Here is a 10855-nt window from a genome sequence, read left to right on the forward strand (position 1 = left end):
TGTATATTAACCCTTTATCAGCTGTTTATTTTGCAAATATTTCCTCTCACTCTGTTGGTTGTATTTTCACTCTGCTAATTGTTTCTTTTGCTGTGCAGAAGCTTTTCTGTTTGATATAATCCCATTTGTTTATTTTTCCTTCTGTTGCCTATGCTTTGGGGGTCATATTCGTAAAGTCTGTACCCAATCTTTCTTCCTGGAGTGTTTCCCCTATGTTTTCTTAAAGGAATTTTATTGTTTAGGATATGCATTTAATTTTTGTTTATCCATTTTCAGTTGATTTTTGTACACAGTGAGAGGTATGGGTCTAGTTTCATTCTCCTACATATGAATATCCAATTTTACCAGCAGCCTTTGCCGAAGAGGCAGTCTCTTCCACAGTGTGAAGACTTGATGCCTTTGCCAAAGATTAGATGGCTGTCTATGTATGGGTTGACTTCTGGAGTCTCTATTCAGTTCTATTGATCCATGTGTATGTTTTTATGCTGGTTCCATGCTGTTTTGGTTATTACAGTTTTGTAGAATAGTTAAAAGTCAGGTAGTGTTATGCCTCCAGCTTTATTTATTTATTTATTTATTTTTTTGCCCAGGATTGCTTTGGCTATCCGTGGTCTTCTGTTATTCCATATGAATGTTAGGATAGTTTTTTCCACTTCTGTGAAAAAAGTCATTGGAATTTTGTTTTGGATAACATTGAATCTGTAGATCACTTTGGGTAGTACAGACATTTTCACAATGTTATTCTTCCAATCCAAGAGCGTGGGATATCTTTCCATCTTGTATCCTCTTCAATTTCTCTCAACAGTGGTTTGTAGTGCTTGTCATAGGGATTTTTCACATCCTTGGTTAACTTTATTCCTAAGTATTTTATTATTTTGGTGACTATTGTAAATGTGCTAGCTTTCTTGATTTCTTTTTCTGCATGTTCACTATTGGAATATAGAAATGCTACTGATTTTTGTGTTTTGATTATGTATCCTGCAGCTTTGCTGAAATTATTTATCAACTTTAAGAGTTTTTTCTGTACAGGCTTTAGGCTGCTTAATATATAGGATCATGTCATCTGCAAACAGGGACAGTTTTACTTCATCTTTTCCAATCTGGATGCCCTTTATTTCCTTCTTCTCTGATTGCTCTGGCTAGTACTTCCAAAACTATGTTGAATAGGAGTGGTGAACGTGAGTATCCTTGTCTTGTTCCTCTTCTTGTTTCCCCATTCAGGATGATATTGGCAGTGGGTTTATTATATATGGCTTTAATTGTGTTGAGGTACTTTCTGTCTATACTTAACTTATTGAGTGTCTTTATCATGAACAAATGTTGAATTTTGTCACATGCTTTTTCAGTGTCTATAGAGCTCATCATATGATTTTATTGATGTGGTGTATCACATTTATTGATTTGCATATGTTGAACCAACCTTGCATCCCTGTGATGAATCCCACTTGATAATGGTGCATAACTATGTGTACATATTGTTGTGTTCAATTAGTTATTATTTTATTGAGGATTTTTGCATCTATATTCATCAAGGATATCGGCCTGTAGTTTTCTCTTTGTTGTATCTTTGTCTGGTTTTGGTATCAGGGTGATGTTTGCCTCATAGAATGAGTTTGAGAGATTGGCCTCTGTTTCAATATTTTGGAAGAGTTTGTAGACAATTGGTATCAATTCCTCTTTGAAGGTTTGGTAGAAGTCTGCAGTGAAGCCATCCAGTCCTGGGCTTTTCTTTGTTGGGAGCCTTCTAATGACAGCTTCAATCTCTTATTGTTATTGGTCTGTTCCAATTTTCTATATCTTTGTGGATCAGTCTTGGTAGTTTTTGTGTGTCCAGAAATTTATCCATTTCCTCCAGATTTTCAAATTTGTTGATGTATAGCTGTTTGTAGTAGTCTCTAATGATTCCTTGTATTTCTGAGGTATCAGTTATAATATCACCGTTTTCATTTCTAATTTTTATCTTTTTTTAGTTAGCCTTGCTAATGGTTTGTCAATTTTATTTATCTTTTCAAAAAACCAACTTTTTATTTCATTTATCTTTTGTATCATTTGGGGGGTTTCTATGTCATTTAGTTCTGCTCTGATCTTAATTATTTCTGTCTACTAACTTTGGGTTCGGATGGTACTTGTTTTTCTAGTTTTTTTACATGAAGTGTTAGGTTGTTTACTTTCCATCATTCCATTCTTCTGAAGCATGCATTTAATGTGATTAATTTCCCCATTAGTACTGTGATTGCAGTATCCCACAGGTTTTGGTGTGATGTGACATTATTTTCATTTGTTTCAAGAAATTTTTTGATTTCCTGTTTAATTTCTCATGAACCCATATGTCATAAAGTAGAATGTTATTTAATTTCCATGTGTTTGTATAGTTTCCAGAGTTTTGTTTGCTATTGATTTCTAATTTTAATCCATTGTGGTCTGAAAAAATACATGGAATAATTCCAGTTGCTTTGAATTTCTTGAGACTCGATTTTTGACCTAACATGTGATCTATCCCAGAGAATGTTACATGTGCTGATGAGAAAAATGAATATTCTGAGGTTGTTGGATGAAATATTCTGTACATATCTGCCAAATCCAATTGGTTTAATTTGTTGTTTAGATCTTGTGTTTCTTTGTGGACTCATTGCCTAGGTGATCTGTCCAATATTGAAAGTGGGGTGTTCAGGTCTGCTGCTATTGCAGTATTATTGTCTATCTCATTCTTTAAGTCTAATAGTGTTAGCTTTATTAATCTGGCTGCTCCAATGTTGGGTATGTATATATTTATGATTGTTATATCTTCTTGATGGATAGATCCTTTATCATTATATACTGGCCTTCTTTATCTCTTTTTATGGTTTTTGGTTTAAAGACTATTTTGTCTGATATAAGAATAGCTAATCCCACTTGTTTTTCATTTCTATTTGTGCAGTATATCTTTTTCCATCCTTTTGCTCTTAGTCTATGTGTGTCTTTACAGTTGAGGTGAGTCTCTGAAGGAAGAATATTATTGGCCCATCTTTTGAATCCAGTCAGTCTGTGTCTTTTGAGTGGGGAATTTAATCCTTTTACATTAAGAGTTATCATTGAAAGGTGTTGATTCACTCCTGGCATTTTTTAAATTTTTGTTTGGATGTCTTAAGTATCTTTTGTTCCTTTCTTTCTGATTTCTGTGCTTGTTTTCTGTGTTTGTTGGTTTCTTGGGATGGTAGATAAACTTTTTTTCTCTTTATTGTTAGCATTTTTATTTTACTGGTGGGATTTATTCTTTCTTGAGTTTTCAAGCTGTGTATGCTTTCCATTTTACCAAACTGCTTTCCATAAGAATGCATAAAGTGATCTCCCTGTTAGTAGTCCCTACCCATCAATTCCTTGAACGTAGGACATTTCTGTCAAAGCGCCCACTCACTTCTCACTTAAAAGTTTGTTTGTTTCATCCAATTGGCTCTGAAATGGGGCCTTTGAGAAATCAGCCTAGGAAAGTGGTTCTCAACATGAAGTCCATGGAACAGCAGCATCAACATTACCTGGGAACTTGTTGGAAATACAAATTATCAGGACCCACCCCAGACCTACTGCATGGAATCTGCTGTGGGTAGGCCCAGCAAGTTATGCTTTAACAAAACTTTAGGTGATTCTATGCATGCTGAAATTTGAGAACCACTGCTCTCTAGACTATTTTCAATTCAAATCCCAGTTATATACTAATCATCCTGCCAGAGGGTGATAGCTTAGAAGGAGTTGTTTCTCTTGATTAAAATTCAATAATAGAATTAAATTAGAGATTTTTCTCAAAAATAAGATGAGCCTTTGGGAGAGTTTTCATTCAAAGTAATGGATATTTGTCTCACAAAATGATGTGACTCTACTCTCCTCACTAAAAAATAAGTCCCTAAAGCATCATGTATTAATTTCCTTTGCATTTAAATATGTAGAATAACTTAATGTTTCATGTAATTTATTTAACTAAATAAAGACTTGTAATTTTCCTCAAAGTGCCTGTATTAGTCTGTTTCAGTTGCTTATAACAAAATACATGAAATTGGGTGATTTATAAGAAAAACAAAATTTATTGCTTACAGTTTCTGAGGCTGGGAAGTCCAAAGCCCATCTGGTGGTGACAGTGACCCAGGGGTCTCATTTTATAAGATGGTGGAAGCAGAGAGAGCAGAGACAGAAAAAGACAGACTCTCTTCTTCCTTGAAAGCCCTCAGAACCATGCCCCTGACCACCATTTTTAATCAATTCACTACAACATGGTCCTACAATCCAGTCACCTCTTCAGGACTCCATCTTTCAATTACCATAATAGAATTTCCCACCCTCTTAACAGTCACAGTGGGGGCTAAATTTCTAATACATAAAACTTAGGGGACACAATTCAAGCTTCAATGAATTTTGGGGAGACATAATTCAATCCACTACAGTGCCCTACCCACCTATTACATAATAGAACAAAAGCTTCAATATGGCATTTGGTATCAAATCAACTACATGGCTGAGGTTTTGAGGACCAACAACCCTATTTTCCAACCTTTTAGTCCTGTTCCAAACCCTAATTCTTCATTAAAGCCATGAATAAGATTGGTCTCATGACTAACCAGCAGTCATTGCCATTCTCATGTCTGCACCCTTGCTTGTTTTGCTTTGTTTTTTTAGAGAATTCCTTTTCCTCCCTTTTCCTTCAGAAGCCCCATCTGTCTTTCAAGGCCCATATCTAAATCTATTGTCTCAACTTTGAGGCAAATAGGTTTATCTAGTCAAAAAATATGCTCTGGATTTGAAGTCAAAGAGACTTGGCCCCCTATCCTAGATCAAATATTTACTATCTTTGTGAGCACTGACAAGGTTGTTTTCCTTGATGAGCCTCAGTCTCCACTTCTGTAAGATGGGGATAATGAGAACCTGCTTCACAAGGTTGCTATGTGGTTTTAGTAAAAGATCATGCCTGGCTCATTAATAGGCTTTTCAAAAACTCTGAGACCACACTAATCCCTCACTTCACTGAATTCCTGGAATGGTTGTAGGCTATATCACACAACTTAACACCTAACAGACCTGTCTTATATTGTATTGCATAGAGTTTGTGAAGCCTAAAGCATGCAACAACTACAACCATAACCTTCTTCCTCAAAGAAAAGACAAGGGGAGGTCATGATTGGATTTGAATATGAAATCCAGGAGCCTGGAAGAGTGAAGAAATCTGACATAAAACTTAGGAGCTAAGATCCCAGCAACTGGAATTTCAGAGATTTAGAGCAACAAAGGTACTCTAAGGGACAGAAGTGTTAGTATCAGGTAAAATAATTTGTTATTAATAATAAATTACTCATGTATGTGAACAATTTTATTTTTTATATATATTAAAGAGGATTCAAGATTATCTCTATAATCACAGAAATTTCATTCACTTTCATTCTAGTGTGCATTTTTGAATGGGAAAATAACGTGGGTTACAGCTTGCTCCTAACCCTGCTTATGCACATGATTGCTACCTGTCAAAATTTGGGACCACTGTCATAGAGGGCATAAGGTAATGCCCTCTCAAAAGGGAAGTGATTAAGATAAAAGGTCAGCTTGGGATGGCATAGCTTCCCCTGCTACTTGCACGGTACCCCATCCCTCGGTGACTTGGATGGAAAAGAATTAGGAATCAGAAGATATGGCCATTAGCAAGCCGTTGAGCTGGTTCTCCTGAATACTCCCTCAAAGAGGACTTAGATTGTGCTTGAGCATAAAGGCTGGACATTCTATGGTGGAAATAAGGCATGAGATAGCTGGGATGGCACCACCTTTCTTTGTGGTTGATACTCTGAGCAGGCTACTAGAAAAAGCAGCCTTCTTTCTCTGACCAAAACTGATAGAGTGGAGTTCTTTTTAGGAGGAATCTAGCTCCACAAGTTAGAGGTAAGAGAGGCCTCTGCAGTACTGATGTGAACTTCGGTAGCCACTGTTAGAATGATGAAATGGTGCAGATGTCTGAATATTCTCAAAGCAAGGTCTTAGAGCTGAGAGCAGAAAAGTATACCCCCAAAAGGTGGCAGAATGATTGAGAGTACAAACTATTTCTAACTAGTTGTATAGTCTTGCTCCATTAAGGTGATCTGAACTTTCCCACTTCCATCCATGAGACGCCGACCCCTGCTTTGGGTCCTGATGCATGTTGGTTGCAAAAATGATGTTTTTTGTGCTTTATGTAACTAGAAGTATGGAAAGTAATTAATAATAAAGCATAAGAACAATACCGGCTATCAGTTGGAAATTGTGGCTTTATTCTAGATTTGTCTCTGTCTTTGAATCCGTTTATTTAATTAGTACCCAATACTATCAAATCTTCCTATCTTAATATCTCCTAGACCCTTCCCCTCTTCAATACTCTATGGCCATTGACACTGCCATAATTTGAGTCCTCCGATCTCGCACCTGAACTTTTGCAAATGCCTCTTATATGTTTACTTTCTTACCACCAGCGCCACTAGTATACATAAAGATAAAGTCACCCAGAATATTTTTTAAAGCATAAAACACCTATAAAATGGTGTCTTAATTTTTTATTTTCAGGTTTTCTTAACAAAACCCTAGTGAGCTTGGGAATGGAAAGGCCGTTTGGAAACCTCCAAAGTGCTGTACAAAAAGATATTGCTCTTTTGGAAAGTTGCAGGTTAAGTAGTGTTGAGTGGGTAATATTAGAACCACAATGTAATACATTAATAAGCTGTTTTCAATAACTCATTTCAGATTGATCTATTAGATATGTACAAAAACTCCCAAGTTCACTTTACCTAAAACACAAATAGACCTAACACATCATTAGTTGCCAAACTCAAATCCTGACTTTTTATGATGTCAAGACTTCGTGCCAATCCCTTAAATCTTAACCTTTCAAGATCAGCACATTCACAAAGTATGATCCAGGGATGCAACATTTAGATATTGACAAGATACCTCCCCTACATTAGTTCTGTATCTGCATCTGCATATATGCTAATAGCTGAAAATCACCACATATAAATTTCCAGAAAATATGCAATATTATAAAAAGGAAGAGCAGAATTTGTGGGAAAAACGGTCAGAAGTGAAAGACCTGATTTCCAGGAAGGAAGAGGTTGGTTAAGTTAATAAGGAAGATAATATCTACTTCATTCTCTATTCCAGTTTGTTCAGTGCCTTTCTAATGATTCCCTATTTCTACTATATAATTATATTTTAACATTCTGCTGAGGTTTATCATTATTAAACACTAGCATTTTATAGTGCTAGTTTACAAATCACTTTTTACATATATCATCTCACTTTGCATTTTCAGTCAATAGAACTAGTTTACCTTAACATTGGTGAGGGCAATAAGAGGCAACTTAGTGTAACTGAAAAAGCACTGGACTCAGAGCAGTGTTCAAGTCCTTGTTCTACTACTCATTGTGTAACCTTGAATATGGAGCAAACTCTAGACATGTGAGTTTCCTCACTTGTAAAATGGCAGAGTGGATCAAATAATGTTTAAATTGCTACTATTTAAATTTTATGACTTCACAGATGCAAAAAAAAAAAAAAAAAAAAAAGATTCCAAAATCTAAACCCACACACCCACCCTTGAAGTGAACATATTTTTTATTATACCTTTAATTTTCCAGAAATACAATTTAAACACGCATCTAAGTAATTAAAGCATTTAGGAGAGGAGAGCTCCATTAGTCATATGGGAACAGCAAAGTTGCCTCACTGTATTTTCTTTTCTTTTCTCTTCTGTAAGGGGATCAACCCCTGGCTCGGTGTCATCTGCACCATGCTCGCTTGTGCCCATCCCTATATAGGATCTCAATCCGTGGCCTAGGCTCCACCAGCGCCGCACTCTCCCGAGTGAGCCATGGGGCTGGCTCCTTGTTGCATTGTCTAATCACACTCTAATATCTAGTTATTTTAGCTTTACATTCAGAGAAATTGCAGAGGTAGTTAGTGACCTACTCATTAAACTCCTTAAAGGCTCATACTATTACAAAGTGCACTCTTAGGTTGAGTTGAAATTGGCCGCCTCACAACATCTCTTTTCTTACTCTGTCCTATAGAAGAATACAGGGCAAGTCCTTTCCCATGTGACTGCCCTTTGAATAGTGAGCACAGCTTACATCTCCCAATTAGTCTTCTTTTCTTCAGACTAAACTGTCCAGAGCCATTTGAGCCCAGCTGCCTGCCTGTCCGTAGCCAAAGAGCCTGCCCAGCTATTGCCTTGAGGCCTCAGAGCCTTGTTTGCTGTTATCTTCCGCCCCTCCCCCTCCTGTGCACTATGGGTGTAGGTGACTTTGCAACTTGCCATAGATAACGGGAATTTTCCATTTACCGGAACAACCCGCCCTGCGGTTTTCTCAGTAAACCATCTGCTGCTCACTTCCTTATCTGCTGATTCCCTCCTGCTGTCTATATAAACTGTGACCTTCTAGCTAATAAACGAGACTTGATCAGAATACTGTCTTGTCTCCATTTCTCATGTCTCTTGTCCCATCCAATTCCCACTCCCCCCTCCAGAGTCTGCGCTGAATATCCCGCGGGTCGGGACATTTTTGGCACCCAAACGTGGGGCACTGGATATGGGGGATACTGTGAGGAAGACGGTGCATCGGAGGGTCGGCCACTGAAAATGAAAGAGTAAAAGCTTCATCCGCCATGGGAACCTGCTGCGTCAGGATAAGGTGAGTAAGCACACCCAATAATGGGACAAGAATTAAGAATTAAGTTGTCATGACGTCTACATAAGACAGTTACAAAAAGCTTTAAAGACACAAGGAGTAAAGGTTAAACCAAGTGATCTATTAAGATTTTTTGATTTTGTGAAGAATCTTTGTCCTTGGTTCCCAGAAGAAGGGACTTCTAATTATAAAAGGTAGTCTCGAGTTGGAGACATCTGTGGGTTCTGGGGTGCTGAGGATAGAAGCTGAGATAGCAGAGTGTGAGATATTAGTGGCCCAAACTGAAAAAATATTCAAAGCCAGTTCCAAGACTGACCTCCGAAATCCTTCTCTACTGCCTAGGGAGGATGTAGATCTAATCTCCCTAGAAGATGAGAGTGAGGTGGTCAAGGCAGCCAGTGTCATACCTAAGAGATCTAAAAAGTATCCACTATTAAAATTCCAGGATGATGAGGAGGCTCAGAATCCTGATCCCTCAGGAGTTGATTGGGGTGATCTGGACACAGAGGCTACTGAATACCATGCACCAGATGATGCATTTTTGGCTCAGCCCTTGTCGCGCCCTCCCCCTTATAATTTGCCCTCCGCTCCCACGGTGTTGACTGTATCAGATCCTTTAAAAGATTTAGAGTCGAAGGTTCAACAATTAGAAAAACAAATTCTCTTAGAGGAAAAACTCCAGGTCTTGATGACCAAACTGCAAGAATTACAAACAAAATGTAAGAATACAACATGTCAAACTAAAGCAACTGGCTATTACCCTCTGTTAAACAACAAGTTAGCCCCCCCCCACAGGAAGAGCTCCCATTCATGTAGATCAAAGTCTTTTTGACCAACTTGAGGCCTTCCCAGTATCCGAATCTGTGGATAATGTGGGACGAATTATCCGCAAACATGACAGGCTGGGATTTAATGTTATCTAAGAGCTAAAAGGTGCCATTTCCCAATATGGGCCCACAGCGCCTTATACCCTTGCTATATTAGGATCTGTGGCTGAAAGCTGGCTCACTCCTATAGATTGGAACACCCTTGTCAGAGCCACACTCTTGGGGGGTGATCACTTACTCTGGAAGTCCGAATTTTTTGAAAATTGCAAAGACATTGCTAGAAAAAATCTTCAGGCTGATAAAGATTGGGGTCTTGATATGTTGACTGGCTCCGGTGACTATTCTAGTATTGAGGAACAAAAAAACTATGACCCAGGTCTATTTTCCCAAGTTCAAACAGCCGCTTTAAAGGCTTGGAAAAGGCTCCCAGCTAAGGGGGATTCAGGAGCTTCACTTACAGGAGTAAAACAAGGGCCTGAAGAGCCTTTTTTGGATTTTGTTAACCGGCTAGTGACAACAGCAGATAGGTTGTTAGGCAATGCGGATGCCAATCTTGATTATATAAAACAATTGGCTTTTGAAAATGCTAATCCCACATGCCAGGTGGCCATTAGGCCCCGCAAAAATAAAACTGACCTCCAAGGATATATTCGTCTTTGCTTGGACATTGGTTCCTCTTATCAACAAAGTCTAGCCATGGCCTCAGCCCTCAGTGTACAAACAGTAAAGGATTTTTTAGATAATAAAGGCCAAAATAATAAAGGTTGCTTTAAATGTGGCAAGCCTGGTCATTTTGCTAAAAACTGTCAGGAATACCAGACAAAAGCCGTAGTCACCAAGCCTCCTGGACTTTGCCCACGATGTAAAAGAGGAAAACATTGGGCAAATGAATGTAGATCCAAAACTGATGCTCAGGGAAATCCCTTACTGCCCCCTCAGGGAAATGGGAAAAGGGGCCAGCCCCAGGCCCCGAACCAAAGTGGGGCTGTCACGTTTGTCCCAGCCAACAACTACAATCCATTTCAAACCTCACTAGAGCAACCCCAGGGAGCGCAGGCCTGGGCCTCTGTTCCACCTCCCACACAGTATTAAAGTCTGAAATGGGACCTCAAATTTTAAATACAGGGGTCTTTGGTCCATTGCCCCCTGGTACTTTTGGACTTGTCCTAGGTCGTGGCTGTTCAATATTCAAAGGGCTACAAATTTTTCCTAGAGTAATTGATAATGATTTTACTGGAGAAATTAAGCTTCTGGCCAAAGCAACTACTGGCATTGTCATGATTCCACAAGGAGAAAGAGTAGCCCAGCTTATCCTACTTCCCCTAGTTAAAACAAATAATAAAGCCCATAATATTGTGAGAG

The sequence above is a fragment of the Galeopterus variegatus genome, unplaced genomic scaffold, assembly GCF_000696425.1.
Source record: "Galeopterus variegatus unplaced genomic scaffold, G_variegatus-3.0.2 Scaffold4216, whole genome shotgun sequence".
NCBI lineage: Eukaryota > Metazoa > Chordata > Mammalia > Dermoptera > Cynocephalidae > Galeopterus > Galeopterus variegatus.